This window comes from Octopus sinensis, linkage group LG8, assembly GCF_006345805.1.
Source record: "Octopus sinensis linkage group LG8, ASM634580v1, whole genome shotgun sequence".
In the NCBI taxonomy this organism is placed as follows: Eukaryota; Metazoa; Mollusca; class Cephalopoda; order Octopoda; family Octopodidae; genus Octopus; species Octopus sinensis.
In genome coordinates, this window is record NC_043004.1 from 75141306 (window position 1) to 75162720 (window position 21415).

At 37.6% G+C, this 21415-nt stretch overlaps 2 protein-coding genes across 2 annotated transcripts in view; both read right to left on the reverse strand.

The window, feature by feature from the left end:
• LOC115214851 (low-density lipoprotein receptor-related protein 2-like) overlaps nucleotides 1-9178 on the reverse strand; it is a 106439-nt gene extending 97261 nt beyond the window's left edge. The window contains exons 1-3 of the mRNA XM_036505469.1: nucleotides 9094-9178; nucleotides 4537-4650; nucleotides 1372-1480 (exon numbers count right to left, since the gene is read on the reverse strand). The gene's annotated coding sequence lies outside the window, so the exon portion shown is untranslated. The remainder of the gene's footprint in view (nucleotides 1-1371; nucleotides 1481-4536; nucleotides 4651-9093) is intronic.
• Nucleotides 1-21415, reverse strand: part of LOC118764392 (low-density lipoprotein receptor-related protein 2-like) — a 280304-nt gene that overhangs the window by 128757 nt on the left and 130132 nt on the right. The window lies entirely within an intron of this gene.

Sequence of the window (21415 nt, forward strand, 5' to 3'; positions counted from 1 at the left end):
CTAACACCAATCACTCTAAGGGTGCTTTTACGTGCCACTGGCATGAAGGCCAGTCAGGTGGTACTTGGCAATGACCATGCCCAAAAGGTGTTTTTTACGTGCCACCTGCACAGGAACCAGTCCAGTGGCACTGGCTATAATTATGCTCAAATGCTGTATTTCACATGCCACCAGCACATGTACCAGTAAGGCGATGCTGGCAACAATTACACTTAAACGGTGCTTTTTTCGTGCCACCAGCACAGTAGCCAGTCAGCAACCCTGTCAACATTCACTTGGATGGTGCTTTTAACGTTCCACTGGCACAAGTGCCAATCAGTTGGTACTGTCATCGGCCATGTCAGCGATTTTGATTTCGACTTCACTTGCCTCAACAGGTCTTCGCAAGCAAAGTTTATTGTCCAATGAATGAAGGGTACTCATAAGTGAGCTGGTTATACACCACTGGTACAGGCCACGGGTTATGGCCTCACTTGGCTTGTCAGGTCTTCTCAAGCACAGCATATTTCCAAAGGTATCAGTCACTTGTCATTGCTCGGTGAGACCCAATGTTTGAAGCTTGTGCTTCACCACCTCATCCCATGTCTTCCTGGGTCTACCTCTTCCACAGGTTCCCTCAACTGCTAGGGTGTGACACTTTTTCACTTTTAATTAATAAAATAATATATCATATAATATAATATATAACATAATTAGGCACGTAGTTCCTCTGAAGATGCATGGCTCAGTAGTTAGATCGTGAGACTGTGAGTTCAATTCCCAGACTGGGATGCATGTTGTGTTGTTGAGCAAGACACTTTATTTCACATTACTCCAGTTCACTCAGCTATAGAAACGAATTGCGATGTCACTGGCACCAAGCTGTATCAGTCTTTTCCTTTCCCTTGGATAACATTGGTGGCATGGAGAGGTGAGGCTGATATGCATGGGCTACTGCTGGTCTTCCATAAACAACCTTGCCAAGATCTGTGCTTCAGAGGGGAACTTTCTAAATGCAACCCCATGGTCATTCATGACCGAAGGGCATCACTTCCTTATAACTTCTCTCCATCAAGAAACCTGTTCTGTTCTGGAGCCTTTTTCCATATTTTAGCCCTCTATTTCCTAATACAAAGCTGCCTCTCTTTGAAGGTGATCTTAGTTGCATAGTGACCTCACAACGCTGGTGCAAGGGAAAATGCACTCAATACATTCCATAAAGTGCTTGGTATAAGAAAATCTTCCAGTTTCTGAAACCTTGCTAAAGCAGATATTGGAGCACAATGTAGTCATGCCAACATGGAAAGCATGGAAGAGGAATATCAAAAGATGAGGATGATGATGAGGATGATGAGGATGGCAATTGTTTAGATATTGAAATCTCATACATACCGCCTGGTTGGTTGGATTTATCAAATATTGCAATGTCTATAAGATATCTCACATTTTTCTTGACGACAGTTGGGGCACCAACTCTAGAATTTTTATCCACTTTAAGGACCTAAAAATATGAAGCAAAATAGTGAAATAATCTATTTTCAGAAATTTGAAACAAAAAAAATAATGAGAAAATCATTTAAGTCCAACATTTTTTTGAGTCTTCATTATGCACAAGCTTTGCCATATGGTTAAGGAGTTTACTTTCCAACTATGGAATCTCAGGTTCAGTCCCACTGTGCAGCACCTTGGGCAAGTGTCTTCTTTTATAACCCCAGGCTGACCAAAGTCTTGTGGGTGAATTTGGGAGGAAACTGTGTGGATGCCCTTTGTATATGTTAAAGTGGGTGGTGTTAGGAAGGGCAGTTAGCCATAGATACCATGCTAAATCTGACATTAAAACTAAATATAGCCCTGTGATGTGTTGGACCCCATCAAACTGTCCAACTCATATATCATATCATATATATATATATATATTGAAATGGATAAATGAATTATCTTGTTACGGATTATTCAAAATTTAACCGATACCTGGGTAGCAAAAATCACAACAGAAAAAACACGGTTGAGGTTACGACCATGGGGTGTCACAACCGTGCCTTAGCGCGGATAATTGAAGTTTTATATATTCAGTGAAGGGAAGAAATGGAGCTGAACGAGGATTTTGCTGCGCATTTGTTTTGGAGATTTAAATTCCTGGATTTTCCTAAAGAGAAAGCTGCAAAATGGTCTCCTTATTCAATCCGAATTTGGAAATTTGCAGCCTTTGAAACATGTGTAGAAAATAATAAAAGGAATTTTGTAGAATCCTCGTTCAGCTCCATTTCTTCCCTTCACTGAGTATATATATATATATATATATATAGGCACATACATATGTATACATATGTATGCATATTTATATATGGGTATCTGTGATATGTTGGACCCCATCAAACAGTCCAACTCATATCATCATCATCATCATCATTTAACGTCCGCTTTCCATGCTAGCATGGGTTGGACGATTTGACTGAGGACTGGCAAACCAGATGGCTGCACCAGGCTCCAGTCTGATCTGGCAGAGTTTCTACAGCTGGATGCCCTTCCTAACGCCAACCACTCTGAGAGTGTAGTGGGTGCTTTTACGTGCCACCAGCATGAGGGCCAGTCTGGCAGTACTGGCAATGGCCATGCTCAAATGGTGCTTTTTACATGCCATATATATATATATATATATATATATAAAAGCATTTAAAGAAATATGAGAAGTGGATATGGAAAGATTCGGTTTTGAATAAACCACTAGTTAAAGAGTAATATAAACGAATGACATAAAAAGTATGTGATAGTACCAGCAGATAAAGCAGCAGGGAATTTTGTAGTATTTTGTAAAAAATATTACATGATGGTTGTAGGTGAAGAGTTAAGAGAGGTTAAGGAATTTAAGTTTATAGGTAATAACACATACAAAGTTATACCAGAAAACGTTAAGGGGAAAGTTAATAGACTTATACCCTCAGTAGAAAGACTGAGTAGTTTAGAAGTGGAAGAAAAGGGATAAAAATATCCCTAAACTTTTGGGGATTAATAAACTACATAAAGTTCCTTTTAAAAGTAGATTCATAGCAGGAGCTAGTAATTGTACAAATAAACAGCTATCTATATTGGTTAATGAGGCCTGAGAAGTTGTTAGAACACATTTTAAAAAAATATTGTGATAAAATTTATTACAGTTCAGGAATTAATTATTTTTGGCGTATTAGATCAACTAAGGAATATCTGGATAGACTGAAGAAATGTAAGAAAATTAAGAGTTTGTGTGTGTATTTAGAATGTTTAAGATTAATTTTATTTGCTTACTACTTCACCAATATTGTTTGAGACAACTGAGAAAGAAGTAATTACGTATTATGTCATCAATAGTTAAAACAGTTTTTTGAGTTCCAGTTGACTGAACCTCGTGGTCTGAAAAAACATGTAAGTGTCAATACATTGTATTTTTATTACCTTTTAAACAGTTTTATATTTAGCTTTAATCATTGCAAGGTTTTTTTTATAATAATTACAGGTATACTTTTATTAGTTCCTATTTGATAAAATTTAGTGTTTCTATTAGTGACTGGTAATAGTTTAATATTAAAGCATGTAAAGGTAAAATATAGTAATGAGTATGTAGTTTTTTTATTATTAACTTTTAGATTATAAAATAATGGATTCCACTCATAATTAATTATATTATTTGTTAAATTAAATTCATTTGTGTTTGTTTTGTTTTGGAAATAATTGAATATAAAGCTTTCACTTTTATATCAGTAACTATGGAAGACTGGTGGGATTATTATTTGTATGTACTTAAAGATTGGTCGCTATTTAGTTACATAATTTAGGTGTTATTGTAGGTTTAATATTAATTTTATTTACCGACATTGGTGTACTTGGGGTTTATGTGTTTCCTTGTTGTAATTTAATTATAAAGTCAGTGTTTAATCCTGTCTAGAATTAGATTGAATGAATGTGGTTATAAAGATTTCACTTTTATACTATGGAAGGCTGGAGGGAATATTTTTTGCATGGCTTAAAGGAAAGGTCGCTTTTTAGTTTTATAATTTGGGAGTTGGTTATAGATTTCCTTATTGGATTTATTTACTGATTCTATTGTACATTGGGTAAATGTGTTTCTTGTTGTAGTTTAATTAATAGTTGATATTTAATCCTTGCTAGAATTAAGATGTGGTGATTTCTTGGGTATGTTTGTTCCCAAACAACACTTATTTTAGGGCTTTTGACACCTCCAGACTGAATGGTACTGCACAGGTCAAAACTATCATGATATCCTATGTATATATATATATATATATATATATGTGGGTATCTGTGTTTGTAACTTTGTGTTTGTTCCCTCCCACCACCACTCCTGCTTGATAACCAGTGTTGGTTCCATTGGTTTGTTTATGCTCCCGTAACTTAGCAGTTCAGCAAATGAGACCAATAGAATGGGTACCAGACTAAAAAAATTAAGTGCTAGTGTTGATTTGTTCAAGTGAACTCTTCAAGGTAGTGCTCCAGCATGGCCACAGTCCAACGACTGAATCAAGTAAAAGATATTTTGTCTGTAAATATTGAATGTCAACCAACCTGGTTCAGATTTCTGTCCACCCAGTAGACATCATCGTTAAAAACTGTGATCCCGTAAGGTGAAGGTAGGTTTGTCCGAATATAAGCTCGATTCCCACCACTGAAGGAAATGCGCTGCAAACAAAACAAAAGGGGGAAAAAAAGCAAAAACATGTATTTGCAGTTAAAACACAAATAAAGCTGTTTAAGGTTTTTTGTTTTTTAAATTTGATCCAGGATCACAGAAGTATAAGGAATGGACATGAGAACTTTAACATAAGGCATCAATGCTATCAAGAACATAGGGCAGGATCCCCTTCAGCTGAGAAGGGCCATGGTTTAAAGGGAGGCAGCCTTATATCAGGAAATACTGGGCTAAAATATGAAAGAAGGATCTAGAATGGAACAGGTTTCTTGGTGGAGAGGAGCTATGGGCCTAATTATATTATATATTATTTTATTTTATTAATTGCTGGCAGGGACACAGTATTTTTTTTTACAACCACAATATCAGGGCCTGTTTAAGACCCATAAAGGCCTTAAGCACTTGAAAGATTTTGGTGCCCCCGTATATACGTAATTCAAAATATAAACAACAATAAATCATAAAATGAATTTTATTTATTCTGCTTTTGTAGAAATTTTTTCAGCTCCCTGCCTTTAGTTCCCCATGGAATTAACAGCATTCCCCAAGCGGAATGGTATTCATGAAATAAATGAAACTAAAACAATAACAGAACTGGAATCTTAAGTGGTGTAGTTTGTTCACTATGTTAAATATGTGAGACTGGTACCAGTGACAGGTAAAAAACACCCACAACACGCTTGGAGTAGTTGGTGTTAGGGACCTGGTACAGCTCATTTGCTTACTGGTTCCGGTCAAATCATCTAACCCATGCCAGCATGGAAAATGAATACTAATCGATGATTATGATGATGAATCAAGATATATATATATATATGTATCATCATCATCATCATCATCTTTGTTTAACACCCACTTTCCATGATGGCATGGGTTGGATGGTTTGACCAAGGACTGGCAAGCTAGGAGGCTGCACCAGTCTCCAGTCTGATCTGGCAAGGTTTCTACAGCTGGATGCCCTTCCTAATGCCAACCACACTGAGAGTGTAATAGGTGCTTTTTACAGGCAACTGGCATGGGAGCCAGTCAGGTGGCACAGGCATTGACCACACTTGAATGGTGCTTTTTACATGCCACCAGCACTAGCATCAACCACGCTCGAATGATGCTTTTTACATGCCACTGGTTTGCTGGGTCTTCTCAAGTACAGCATATTTCCAAAGGTCTTAATTGCTTGTCATTGCCTCTGTGAGGACCATCGTTTGAAGGTCATGCTTCCCCACCTCATCCTAGGTCTTCCTGGATCTACCTCTTCCACAGTTTCCCTCCACTTCAGACATTGACACTTCTTCACACAGCTGTCTTCATCCATATGCAATACATGACCATACCAGCACAATTGTCTCTCTTGCATACCACATCTGATGCTTCTTATGTCCAACACTTCTCTCAAGGCGCTTACACTCTGTTATGTATGCACGCTGACATTACGCATCCAGCAGAGCATGCTAGCTTCATAGCTGTTCTCACACAGGCTTCATACAGTCTACCTTTCACCTGAGCAAGATGTCTTTTGTTACCAGCAGAGGTAGGAGCTGTCTGAACTTTGCCCAGGTTATTCTTATTCTAGCAGCTACATCCCCGCTACTGACTTGGTCACCTAGGTAACGGAAGCTATCAACTACTTCTAGTTTTTTATCCCTGGTATGTGATGGAATCTGTTTTCTGCACACCTTCAGTGTTTATTGCCCCTGTGCCTCTGCCACACACAAAAACTATCTTCCCAGTAAACCTTCCTTTGACATTGCTGCACCTCCTATATGTCCGTAGTTTACACCAGGTACATCTTATGGAGTTTCTACCTATGCTTTTAAAACAGATCAAGCAGGGCCATCTACCTGAAGGGATTTGTGGTTTGTCTGCTTTCCTACTTATTAAGACTTTGGATTTTACCATAGTATTGCATTCCTTTTACTTTACTTTTGTCTTCAATATCATTTCCTTTTTATTATTATATGAGGTGGAATCAAAAGGTTTTCAGACTAGTCATGTTTAATAAAAGATAACTTATTTACCTGAGTTTTAACATCGTCTCCTTCGAAATAATCCCCTTGTGCAGCAATACACTGGTTCCAGTGTTCCTGCCACTTGTGGAATCCAGCTTGGAAGTTTTTTTCTGTGAGTTGAGGAACTTCTGCGATTCGCTCTTGATCTCAAAGACATTGTTAAAACAGCAACCTTTCAGCTGCATTTTCATCTTGGGGAAGAAATGGAAGACCACAGGGGCCAAATCTGGTGAATAGGGCAGGTGCAGAAGCAAAACCATGCTGTCTTTTAAACTCGTGGGTGAGAACTCAATGACAGGGTGCATTGCTGTCATAAAGAATCTAATTCTTTGTGCTCCACAGATCTGGTTCCTTTTGCTAAATGTTCTCCCTCAAACGCTTCAAAACATCACTGTAGGAGTCCTGATTGATGGTCTGGCTCTGGGGACGAATTCTTCATGCACAATACCATAGATGTCGAAGAAAAAAGCAATGAGCATGCTTTTCATTGAGCTGTGGCTCTGTTCTGCCTTCTTCAGTTATGGAGATGAAAGGGTCTCCCATTACTGCTTCATCTCCGAGATGTATCTGTAGACTCAACTCACATCACCAGTGATGATCCTCAACATGAAGGATGGGTCATCAGCAGAATGATGACAGAGATTTTGACAGACTTTGAAGCAATAGTCTTTCTACTCAGTGCCCAGCAAGTGGGAGTTAAATTTCGCAAAAACATGCAGCATGTTTGATTCAGATGTTTTTGATACTACCTCATATACATATATATAATATATATATAAATTAGAAAAAAAACACCTTTTATCAGTTCAACAATGAAAAATTAAATTACACCGTCTAGAAAATTACATATTATAGAAAGATTAAATATACGATAAAAAATATAACAATGATTAAGTAATGTGCATTGTTGAAGTGATAAAAGGTTGTTTTTTTTCTAATTTATATATATATATATCATATTTTGTGAAATTTGATTTAGGTCTTCTAAATTGAATTTTTTCCTTTAAGTTTGGAATAATATTCCCTCATATTATTATTATATATATATGCCCATATACATGTATATGTATGTATATACACATATATATATATGTGTGTATGTGTATATACACATATGTCCATACATATACATAAATGTGTGTATACCAGCTTGATTTTGATGGTGGATATCTTTAAGGCGATCAGTATTCCATAGATCGCTCTTTGAATGGCAAAAGCAGAAATACAAAGCATTAACCTGGTATTAATGATTATCTGGCAAAATTCGGCAAAGGTTTAATGAAACTGCTGTGTTTGCTGAGATCAGGAAGAAGCCATGAAAGCAAACTGTCCTGCATTTTGTTATTTCTTGTGGAAATGAAAGAGGATGCTGCGAAAGAATATTGGTGAACCAACACATAGTATTGCATTCCTTTACGGGAAAAGATATCTCAGTCATTTGATAAATAGAGATTGATAAGAGAAGTACCAGATTGAATTATGTCTTCAAGTTGATTGGATCAATTAAAATCCAAGAAGGCTCTACAAGAACATGGTTACAGTTCATTGACTGAAGCCAGTAAAAATATAGCATGTTTGAAAAATTCACCCTAAGAAATTTTGGCTGTATAGGAAAATTCACAGTGAGACAAATTCACTGAATGGACATCATCAGCATCATCATTGTTTAACGTCCCTTTTCCATGCTAGTACGGGTTGGACGGTTCAACCAGGGTCTGGGAAGCCAGGAGGCTGCACCAGGCTCCAGTCTGATCTGGCAGTGTTTCTACAGCTGGATGGCCTTCCTAATGCCAAACTCTCCGTGAGTGTAGTGGGTGCTTTTTACGTGCCACCGGCACAGGTGCCAGGGGAGGCTGGCAGTGGCCACGATTGCTTGGTGCTTTTTACGTGCCACCGGCACAAAAAAATAATACCCACCAGAACAACAAAAGGTTTTATCAAATTAAATTGATAAGTCTCTAATCATCATCATCATCGTTTAACGTCCGCTTTCCATGCTAGCATGGGTTGGACGATTTTGACTGAGGGCTGGCGAACCAGATGGCTGCACCAAGCTCCAATCTTGATCTGGCAGAGTTTCTACAGCTGGATACCCTTCCTAATGCCAACCACTCCGAGAGTGTAGTGGGTGCTTTTTACGTGCCACCGGCACGTGGGCCAGTCAGGCGGTACTGGCAATGACCTTGCTTGAATCTTTTTGCACATGCCACCAGTACAGGTGCCAGTAAGGCGACGTTGGTAACGATCATGCTCGAATGGTGCCCTTTTATGTGCCACCAGCACGGAAGCCAGTTGGCTGCTCTGACAACGATCAAACATTAAAGAAATGTTATGTGGTCATTTAAATTGAAATTACTTATGGTGAATTTTCTTACAGCAAAAATGTTTACAATGCAATTTTCTGTCACCAAAAAATAGAAGAATTACCTGTATAGCATCTATAACGTCATCAACCCAGTAAACATCGTGTGTTTTTATGTCAACTGTGATGTCTAACGGACGATTAATGGCATTTGAGACTAGCACGGTTCGATTGGTACCATCCAGCAGTGAACGTTCTAGTCTGGCATTGGTTCCTCGAATTGTCCAGTAGAGGTACCTAAGAAACATATTGGCAAATATTGGTTTTGATCAAAGCAAACCACTAACTTTTTGGTCTGTGTTTCTAAGATGTGGTATACAGGGTAACTTACCGGAACATTCCTGATAAATGTATTCATTAACTGGAGATCAGCCCAAATGATTTTAGAAATCTAACTCGTGAAACAATGGTATTGTTCAATGGAGAATCAACTAAGTTTCAGAATATTATTTTCCAATGGAATCAGATGATATGGCATGGCTGGATGGGATGCTGACAATTGAGTTTAGCTGACTAAGTATTCATCTCATTTTGGGGACAGAAAGCACAGGAGGCACAAACAGAAATATACACATAGAAAGAGATAACGAAAGAGAGAGAGAGTGAGAGTGAGAGAGAGAGAGATAGAGAGAGAGAGACTACACACATAAAGACATAATAACAGTTTTCACACACATCAACAGAGAGAGAGGAGTGGGCAGAGAAGAAGAGAAACACTAAACGTCTGATGTGAAATCAGAGTTGAATTAATGGTACCAAATAGGTAGTTGTGAAATGGTGATGCCAAAACATTTCCTTTCCATTTCCCAAAGCTTTGATGACAAAGGTCTTAGCTACACAACTTCCTGGATTTTCTGTTCCTTAATGTTTTGGTCACTCAATAAATTAGAGTACTTACAACGATGTGTACTTGACTTCTAGGTAAAATAGAGTACATGTAAGGATATAGAGTACATGTAGGGATATAGAGTACGTGTATGGATATAGAGTACATGTAGGGACATAAGCTATGAACCAAATGGCTCATTAGTGGACAAGTCTAACAGCTGTAATTTTCAGAATTAAATATGATATTGGGTCCAAATTTTGGTACAAGGCCAGCAATTTCAGGGAGAGTGGGTAAGTCAATTACATTGACCCCAGTATGCAACTGGTATTTATTTGATCAGATCTGAAAGGATGAAAGGCAAAGTTGACCTTGGCAAAATTAGAATGCAGAATGCAAAGATGGACGAAATGCTGCCAAGCGTTTTGCTTGGCATGCTGATCATTCTGTCAGCTCAATGTCTTTGGGTTAAATATGACATTTGTAGTTATATTGTTTGCTGGATCAGATTAAATACAATGTATGGCTTTACTATTTCTGAAATCATTATGCATTTCCTGAGACTGTCCAGTTTGGTAAGTAGAGTTAAGAGTTTTGTCTATCAAAATTTGCTATTTGGGCTTCAGTGCCAGCACTTTACCACTCAAGCTTTGGCTCTCTCTTTCATAAAACAATATTTATTTAGCAAAAGACTGCAGCAACTACGAAAGAGTTAAAATAAGATCCTCCCTACTTGAAGCTTCACATACAGCTTCATTATTGGCTGAGTAGACTTTTACTACACTCTAACGAATTCAAGTAGTGCACACACGTTTTCATTTCACTTCCCACATGCTAGTTTGTCCAATAAATTCATTTTTCCCCCCATTTATTTTAGTCCTTTCCAATGTTACAGGAATTAACATAAAAAAAATGTTATCATATCACTTTTTAAAGTTATGTCTACAGATTTTCTATAGAAATGGAAGCCAGCACTGAAAATGACGATAATCTTAAAAAGCTATTGAATTGCACTGCTAACACAGATAGGACACAGTATTGACTTATGAAGCCTTTAATATGCTTGGTACTAATACAATGGTGGCATAACAAAACACAATGTCTCTATCAGCAATTCATCTTTATCATAGTGTTTTATGTTTTTTTGGTAGTTTATATTCTTCCACTACAACTTTGGTTTATCAGTTTTGAAATGTGAATAAGTATGACCTCTTTTCAGATTTATAATAAATGGAGTGTCGGACAGAAATAAAAACACAAATACAGATAAACCAACACATTTGGAGCATAATGGATATATCAGAGTTGTTTATCAAGGTGTGTTAGATGAAAACATTAGTGTTATGGAAAAATGAGATTATGTGAAATTAATACATTTCCATTTCTTCTGAGAATGTAAATATGAGCTAATGTGCAACTCTCCAAATTTGTTAAAGGGTTGCATTGGCTGGGAATGAATGAGTGACCTGAGATTAGTTTAGGGACGAAGGGACACATGTGTTGCTTTGAAGAACTGCATCACCTTTGATCCAAAATCAATATCCTCCATCATAGGCACAGATGTGGCTATGTGATTAATAAGCTTGCTTCCCATCCAGGTGGTCCTGACTTCAGGATTCCATCCCACTGCAGAGTAACTTGGACAAGCGTTTTCTAGTGTAGCCCCAACAAATCAAGGCCTTCTTAAGTGAATTTGGTGGAAAGGAACTGAAGGAAGTCTAATGTATGTATGTATGTATGTATGTATGTATGTATGTATGTATGTATGCATGCATCCCCATCGCCATCATCATCATCATCATCATTATTGAACCATTGCTTTCCATGCTGGTCTGGGTTGGAATGGTTTGACCGGAGCTAAGCAAAGCCAAGAGCTGTGTCAGGTTCCATTGTCCGCTTTGCCATGCTTTCTACAGCTGGACGCCCTTCCTCATGCCAACCACTATACAGAGTGTACTGGGTTCACTGACAGGGTCTCCTACAAGACAAACAAACCTCCCTCTGCTGGGAGAGAGAGGAGTATTGAAGAGAGTGGCTTTGAGCCAGGTGATGAGGGGTTGGAAGTATGGAGAGACAGAGATAGGTGTGTTGCCGTAGGGGAGACACATGGATACCCCAGCAGGAAAAGAAAAGAAAGGAAAAGAGAGTTAGAGAGTGAGATAAAGAGAGTGAGAGTGAGAGAGAGAGATGGTGGTGGAGATGCCCCCGAGGGACAGTGGGTGGTGGTGGTAATAAGTGAGGTTATTTAGGGGCTTGGAGTGGGTGAGTGGGCACTGGGATAGATGTGTCTGTAGCAAGTGATGGAGGGAAATGTAAGAGTGAGTGGGTGGAGGAAGCAGGGCATTGAGGGTGCTAGCAGATGAGTGAGATGTTAATGATGGAGAATAACAGAGGGAGAGAGAAGGCAGAGAAAGGAGGTGATTGGTGGGGACAGGAGGCAAGAGAAGATAATGCAAAATGGCATTATCAAGGTGGCGGGGGAGGGAGCTGGGGGTATGTAGTATGTGCTTCTACATCTCTCGGATGACAGAGAAGTGGTGAGGGTCAGAAGATGAAATGGAGCAGAGAGGATGAAGGCAGTGCTGAGCCCTTGAGTGGAGTCTTGAAAAGATATCATGTAAAGGATATAAATGTGGAGGCACATGGCCTAGTGGTTAAAGCAGTGGACTCACAGTCAGGGATCGCAGGTTCAAATCTCAGACTGGGCGATGTGTGTGTTTATGAGTGAAACAACTAAGCTCCACGTGGCTCTGGGAGAAGGTAATGGCGAAACTTCTGCTGACTCTTTTGCCACAACTTCATCTCACTCTTTCCTCCTGCATCTTGCAGCTCACCTGCGATGGACCAGCGTCCCATCCAGGTGAGGAACCTATATGCCAAGGAAACCAGGAAACCAGCCCTTATGAGCCGGGCATGGCCCGAGAAGGAGAAGGAATGGATGTAAATGACACAAGCAAGATTGCTAATTTCCAGTGCTAGTGTAACAAAAAGCAACAATGCAAAACAATTTAAAATTACAATTAACAATTTAAATTACAATTAACAATTAACAATTTAAAAGTGTGTGTTGATATGAAGGAGATTAAGAAGATTAAGTTTGCTTCTACCTTTTGATTGGATTAACAGTTAAGCCTTGCAGTCTAAGAGATCTATCTTCCAAAATCACCTTCCGGTATGTGCCATTCAGGCGGGACACTTCTATAAAGCTATCAGTCACCAGACTATTAATATAGTAAAAATTGCCTGCAATAAAAATGAAATAAATACAGATGAATTAATCAATGGATTTATGATTTCTAATATTCTATCCAAAATCAGAAATTAATAAAAGAGTAAAGTGTTCTTGTAACTTTCTTCAGAGAAGTCTGTGAGCAAAGTAAAAAGAACTGAAAGAGGCTTGAGTTCAGACAATTCCGTAAACAGATCAGGGAAATATTAATTCAAAATTAGGCAAAGACTAAACAAAAGAATTTGGATAAACTTGTGATTTAGAATAGTTTTGGAGTTGTTGTTGTTGAATCTGAAATCAGTAGTTCCCAGCTAGGGTGCATGTGACTCTTTTGAGTCCATGTAACACTTTTGAGTCCATGTAACCCTTTTGAGTCCATAAGACTTTTTTAAGTCCAAGTAACTCTTTTGAATCCATATGACCTTTTTGAGTCTATGTAACTGTTTGAGTCCATGTGACTCTTTTGAGTCCATGTAACCCTTTTGAGTCCATGTGACTCTTTTGAATCTATGTGACCTTTTTGAGTCCATGGCACTCTTTTGAGTCTATGCGACCCTTTTAAGTTCATGTTAATCTTTTGAATCCATGTAACCCTTTTGAATCCATGTAACCCTTTTGAGTCCATGTAACCCTTTTGAGTCCATGTAACCCTTTTGAGTCGATGTGACTCTTTTGAGCCTATTGTTAAAGTTTATGTACAATAAACTGGTCATATTTCTAAAATACACAAAATATTTAAAAAAAAACAGTTTTTAAACAATTCCTAAAAATATTTAATTATAAAAATACAACAGGATTTTTTTAAAACATCAAATGGCTATGGGATCCAGCAGAATAAAATGCAAATCAAAGGGGTCCATAGACAATAGATGGTTGGAAACCTCTGACCTAGATCATCCTTGATTCACAGGTTCTCGGATCAAATGTATTCCAACGGTGAGTGATATGGTAACTAGACCTTATGAGAATGCTAAATATACATCACTCAAATCACACCTGAGTTTTTTATGTATGTATGTATGTATGTATGTATGTATGTATGTATGTCATAGTTCAGTTTTATTTCAAGATTTCTTGCCAATAGATCTAACCTAGATCCAGTGTTCCTTCATTGGAATTTCAACATCAACAACAGGTATTTTTGTAGCAAGGTATGTATGTATTCTCATGCATATAGTTGCATATCTAGACATGCTCATATATATGTATGTATGTATGCCATTGTTCAGTTTTATTTCAAGATTTCTTGCCAATGCAAAAAGAGCCAGCTCCTAATCGATATTCAAGGCTCCTTCATTGGAATTTCAACATCAACAACAGTGTATTTTTGTTTGTATGTATGTATGTATGTTTGTATGTAAGTATATGTACAGATTTGTATGTTTTGTTTTATGTATGTATTCTCATGCATATAGTTGCATTTCTAGACATGCTCGCATATATTTATATGATAAACTTCTGGAAAATTTTACAGATTTTACAGTTCCAGTGATGGATTGGATCTGTAGACTTTGAATTAGCTTTCTCCTTTCTGGTTTTGAGACGCCTAATTTCTCAAAATTGGTATTTAGACAGTGTGTTACATATTGTATGTATGTATTCATGCATGTATGCATGTATGTATGTATGTATGGATGGATGGATGGATGGATGCATGTATGTATGTATGGATGTACGTATATATATATATGTTATCTTTCTTTTACCTTGCACTTGTTTCAGTCATTGGACTGCGGCCATGCTGGGGCACCACCTTGAAGAAATTTTAGTCGAATGAATCAATTCCAGTTCTTATTTTTTGTTATGCCTAGTACTTATTTTATCAATCTCTCTGCTGACCACTAAGTTATAGGGATGTAAACACACCAATACTGGTTGACAAGTGGTGGTGGTGGGGTGCAAACACGGATACAAAGACAAACACACAAAGATATATATGCACATATATACGACAGACTTCTTTCAGTTTCTGTCTAGCAAATCCACTTGCAAGTCTTTGGTCGGCCAAGGGCTATAAAAGAAGACACTTGCCCAATTTGCTACACAGTAGGACTGAACCCAGAACCATGTGATTGGGAAGCAAGCTTCTTGCTACACAGCCACACCTGAACCAATGTATATATATATATATATATATTTATGGAGATGTACTTGCATAGCAAGTGACTTGATCTGAGATTGTGTGCTGGAACGAAAACAATTGCAGCATGGAAGGCGCTTATAAGCCATTTAAGAAACACACAAAACCGTTAGATTCACTTCAACATTTAAATTTAATTTGTCAAAATATTTTCGTCGCTTTGAGACCACGACTTGTTCACTGACAAAATTCTGTGCTGCATCTCTTAAATGGCTTATAAACACCTTCCACGTTGCAATTGTATATATATATATATATATATATATATATATAAACACATATGTGTATTGTAAATATATATATATATATACACACGTATGTGTGTATACACACACAAACCCAAACACACACATATATGATGGTTACAAGCCATCACTTGAATTGTTATTTTGAACATGGGGGTGGCACAAATGTGGCTTTTTTAGTCCTGTTAGGACTCTCATAGTCTTCAGCACAGAGGGAGCAACAATGAGTGCCTCTTGCAGGAAATGTTCAATATTGTTTTGGTAATCCTTCCTATAGTATTTCCTTCCACCTCCTCCTACACATTCTTTGCCAGACTCCCTGCAAGCTGCCATATAATGCACAGTTAATGACTTTCCTGTTTCTCTCTCGTTTTTTTTTTTGATGACTATCAAGTCATCTCTCTGTATCTGTCAATGCTTTCAACCTCTCATCACCTGGTTCGAAGCCACCCCCTTTAATACTACCCCACTGTTCCAATTGAAGGGGTTTTGTCTCTTTAGAAAGATATGCCCCCACTCGTTACATGTTCATTTTGGCTGTGTACCCTAATATACTTGGGCTAATTCATGTCAAGACCCTTACTAACAACTCTCCTCAACTATTAACGCTTGTGAGGGTTTTATTTGAATTCCTTCCTTTAATTGAGCACTGCTTTCCCTCCATAATAAGTGATCTTGAGTGAGGCCCTTTTGTCTCTGAATGTGTGTTAGTTAGTTAGTTAGTTAATTTGGCTCAAAAGCAAATAGCAAGGCCATGTAGGGGGACATGGAGTTAAGTACAGGGTGGTGTTCATGTAAAGAGTTCAGACCACTTGAGGTCAAAGGAGGCTTTGAACAAAGCGGTCGTCGGCATCTTCACCATCTCGTCTGGCAGCTTGTTCCACGGATCCGCAACCCGGACGGAGAAAGCTCCTCTCCTTCGATTGAGATGAAATCGTCGCAGGTAGAGCTTTTCGGAATGACCCCGCAGCCGACGCTCTGGAGCAGGAGTGAAGAACAGCTCTTTCGAGAGGTTACACTTTCTGCTTATGATGTTGTGGGCGAGAATGAGATCACCACGGCGGCGGCGTTTTTCAAGAGAATAAAGGTCGAGCGTCCTCAGCCTTTCTTCGTAGGACAAATTTTTGAGACCATGAACCATGCGGGTAGCCAGCTTCTGGACTCTTTCGAGATGCTGTATGTCTTTGAGGAGATAAGGAGAAGAGGCTTGAATCCCATACTCCAATATGGGTCTCACCAGCGTGACATAGAGTGGTAGGAATATGGCTGCTGTGAGCATTCCGAATGATCGTCGAATCAAGAACAGAATTCCGCGTGCTTTGTTGGCAGCATGGACGCACTGGGCCGAAGGCGAAAAGGAGGAATCCACCAAGATACCTAGGTCCTTTACCTGATCGGTCCTCTCCAGCAGCAGACGACCCGGCTCGAAATCAAGTTGAGTTGCAGGAGTAGAGCCGACAGGCAGATGACAGCACTTTGACACGTTCAGACACAGGTCTCAATCGTTAGACCACTTCCAAATTTGGTGGAGGCATCGACGAAGATCCTCTATATTGCCGCGAGGAGCAACCAGTTTGATATCGTCGGCAAATAGAAGGGTGTGTTGCGTGAGGTCGTCGGGCAAGTCATTTATGAATGTGTGTGTTTGTGTGTGTGTGTGTGTGTGTGTGTGTGTGCATGTGTGTGTGTGTGTGTGTGCGTGTGTGTGTGTGTGTTTAGGTTTATCTCTCCCCGCTTCATAAACAGTGTTGGTTCATTTATTTACCCCATACCTTGGTGGAAATTTTATAATAGGCTGATAGAATAAATAGCAGATTTCAAAATAAGGATAATCGGCTAATCCAGCATGACTAATCCAGCTAATTCAGTGACTGGAACAAGTGAAAGAATGAAAGAATAATATATGCCAGAGGCCAAAGCAAAGTAGAAAGTTTTAATGTTTCTACAAAGTGCACAAGGTCCTCGTGTGAACCCATGTCCTTAATTTTGTATTATTCAGGGACATCATCTGCATGAAAAACTATCAATTAAGTTAGTCATGTGTGATACACAAGATATATTTGTAACTTGGAATTTCTGAAAGAAAGTTTTATATGACTAAGAACATATGAAATAAAGGCTCACTAAAAGTCTGAAAACAAGCGTCAACGTTTTGGATAAATTTAGGAAAATGCTATGAACAGGCAAAAGGTTAACATTTAATGGTGTGAGTTAATTAGAAATAAGCATGGCTCTTCAAAAAATGATATTAGCTTAATAACCAATGTTTTTTTTATCCTTTTGGAAAGAATAGTAGACAGCTCCAAACATGGTTTGGTCTTAGTTATAGAATCTTCACCATAATTGCCAAACTACTTGATGTAAATTTGACATTGGACATTGGAGTTTACAGTTCCAACATGGAACTTTTCTCATCCCAAATGCAGAAACCGACCAATAGCCAAGATGGGCATAAAACATGTAATGAAATCAATGGCTTTAAAACAAATATATTGCCACAAGAGACAAAAGATTACAGAGTGACACTTACCTGCAATCCAATCGACTGCAATGCCTCTGGCAAAAAGACGTCCACCGTCTGATTGGAGCAAATGCTGAAAACCAGTGCCATTCTGTCGGATTCTACAAACCTCTCTATATCTGCCAAATCGTGCTACATAGTAAATGTATTTTTGCTCCACGTGGACATCAACGTAGCTTACATATTGAACTATAGTTGCAAAAGACAGAATGATTCATAAATATATATGGCTGTTCTTGAGGAGACCTATTGAGTCAAGTACGTCAACATCAAAATAAAAATCAAATGGAAATTGTAGTTAAGACACTCGTGCCAGTGACACATAAAAAGCACTGTCTGAACGTGGAAGATGCCAGCGCTGCCTGACTGGCATCCGTGTCAGTGACATGATCATGGTCGTATGCCAGCCCCCCCTGGCCCCTGTGCCGGTGGCACGTAAAAATACACCCGCTACACTCATGGAGTGGTTGGCTTTAGGAAGGGCACCCAGTTGTAGAAACACTGCCAAATCAGACTAGAGCCTGGTGCAACCTCCATGGCTTACCAGACCCCAGGAAAACAGACGTTAAATGATGATGATGGTGGCATGCTACAAGTTATATGAGTTAATATAGAATATTCTGGATGGATTATTTACATGTGGAGGAAATGAAACATTGCAACTTCTGTGATTTTCCCTCAGAGAGTCAATGACATGGTTGGAAAGAAAACTGATTCAATCAGTAAGAATTAATCTGTAGGAGTTTACTTTTACAATGTTCAGTTGCAAATTTGTATTCCACTCATTGAAATTCATATATGTGTGTATATAAACTATATGTGTATATAACTACTCTGTATGTAGTGACTTTATTTGTATCATGGTCACATGGTAGAATTCAAGCGCTTGGGCATAGTAATCTTCAGTGAATTTTGTAGTTCTTGGACAAGCAAAATGCAAGGTGGGAAGGTAGTGTGTTATGTAATATGGGATGTCATAAATACTTCGTCTGTAATCACAAAAAAGCATTTAACAAACATTTTATACAATATCTAAATGAGTTTTACTTTCTTCTATTCATTATTGGGGCAGGAAAATTTATGATATGATATTTTTCTGTCAAACATAAAATGCACTGTGTAAGATAAGTCTATTGACATTACACAGACTATCTCAATCAATCGTTTTTATCAGATGTGCTTTGAGGAAGATATAGTATCTTTCATGTGATGTTGTTTGAAAAGCTTGTGTTTAAATAGTCTGCTCTTAATATAATTCTCTGTTGTGCTGATGTAAAGCAAATTATTGATGTTATTTTTTTTTCAGTTGTGGTGACCTGATCATGATCTATCTATGCAATACTGATTATCTAAGTTACATGAATTAAACTGGAATGATATTATTGATATTATATGTTTATCTTAAACAGAACCACTGTACTTAGTAATGGTAGAAAATAGTACTACTTATATTGGAATATACCATGCCTTAAACTGCTTTACATTGATAATGAAAAAAAGAGCAGAACTAATCTTGGCTTGTAGGCACAGTATAAAGTATTGACTTTTTTTAAAGATAACAGACAAATCACTGGTAATGTCATACATCTGATGACATGCCACTATCTTGTCTTTTGCTTCTTTAACTACCAAAGATCATTGAATAAAAAAATGGAAAAAGAAATGGAAAATGGTGAAAGAATTTTAAAGAAACAAAATAAGTTTTACAACCTCCACCAACTGGCACCATAGCATCATATTGGTTTTCATTATCAAAAGAAAATCCACGAATTCCATCACGCATTGCTAACACATAAAAAGATGATGGAACTGAAAAAAGATGAAATAATAAACAATCAGTAAATCAGATTGTGTTTAAATAGTCTGCTCTTAATATAATTCTCTGTTGTGCTGATGTAAAACAAATTATTGATGTTATATTTAATTGGAAAATACCATGCCTTAAACTGCACTACATTGATAGTGAAAAGAAGAGCCGAACTAATCTTGGTTTGTAGACACAGTATAAAGTATTGACTTAATATCAGATTTAATTTAAATCAGATTGTATGTTAATTAATATCAGATTTAATTTAAATCAGATTGTATGTTAATTAATATCAGATTTAATTTAAATCAGATTGTGTGTTAATTAATATAGCCAGCCCCTCACAGGGAACTTCAATTTTTTAATCATTTACCTTTTACTTGTTTTGGTCTTTAGACTGTGGCCATGCTGGGGCACAACCTTGAAGAAATTTTAATTGAATGAATCGATTCCAGTATTTATATTTTCTTTTAAGCTTGATACTTATTCTATTGGTCTCTTTTGCCAGACTGCTAAGTTATGGAAATGTAAACACACCAACATCAGTAGTCAAGTGTTGGTGGTGGACAAACACAGCCACAAAGACACACAGATGTGTGTGCGTGTGTGTGTGTGTATATATATATATATATATATATATATATATATATATGTATGTATATGAGCAACAGTAGGAGGTGCAGGTGTCAATCCATTACGGCCGTTTCTGACAACTCCTTTAATTGATTAATGAAAACATGACATCATTGTAAAGAAACCGTTTTCATCTGATGAATTAACGAACCCCAAAATACAGGACATCTGAAATGATTTGACATAGTTTAAGGATGTCCTTCAGAAAAAGGTCCATGCTGACCCTTTCCATCCTATTAAAGTTAAGTAATGATGTGTCATATGATTAATGTTGACGAACTAAAATATAATTAAAATTCAGTTGAATTAGGTACTTAAATTGAGGCACCTCGTTAGGTCAGAATAATATACACACACTACAATATTATGTAAATATCAATGTGTGTGCATGTGTGTATGTGGTGGGTTATACATATATGCATACATACATACCTATATATATATACTTTTCTATATATACATATATACGCATATATATACTTTGTATGGTATGTTTGTTTCTTTTCTTCATCTGTGATTTCATTTTTGATTTTCTATTGAAATGATGATATTTCCTTCATTTTGCTGCATTTCTTTCTATGAAATCAGAAGATACATTGAGGAACTGTTATTCTAATGACTTGTATCTATTTATCACCCAGTGAGATACATCTGCACTGCCAGATGCTTCTGAACCAGTTAAGTAACCCACCCATGAGGGATCGATGCTGGATGTGTCAAAACAATGGTCGTGATTAATTACAAAAATTCTCATATATTCCATCTTGTCATTCATTTACCATATATATGTGTACATATATATATATATATATATATATATATATATATATAATATATATATATATATATGTTATATATATATATATATATGTATATATATATGGTGAGTTTCTTTCATTTCCTGACTACCAAATCCACTCATAAGGCTTTGGTTGGCCTGAGGCTATAGTAGAAGACTCTTGACCGAGGTGCCTTACAGTGGGATT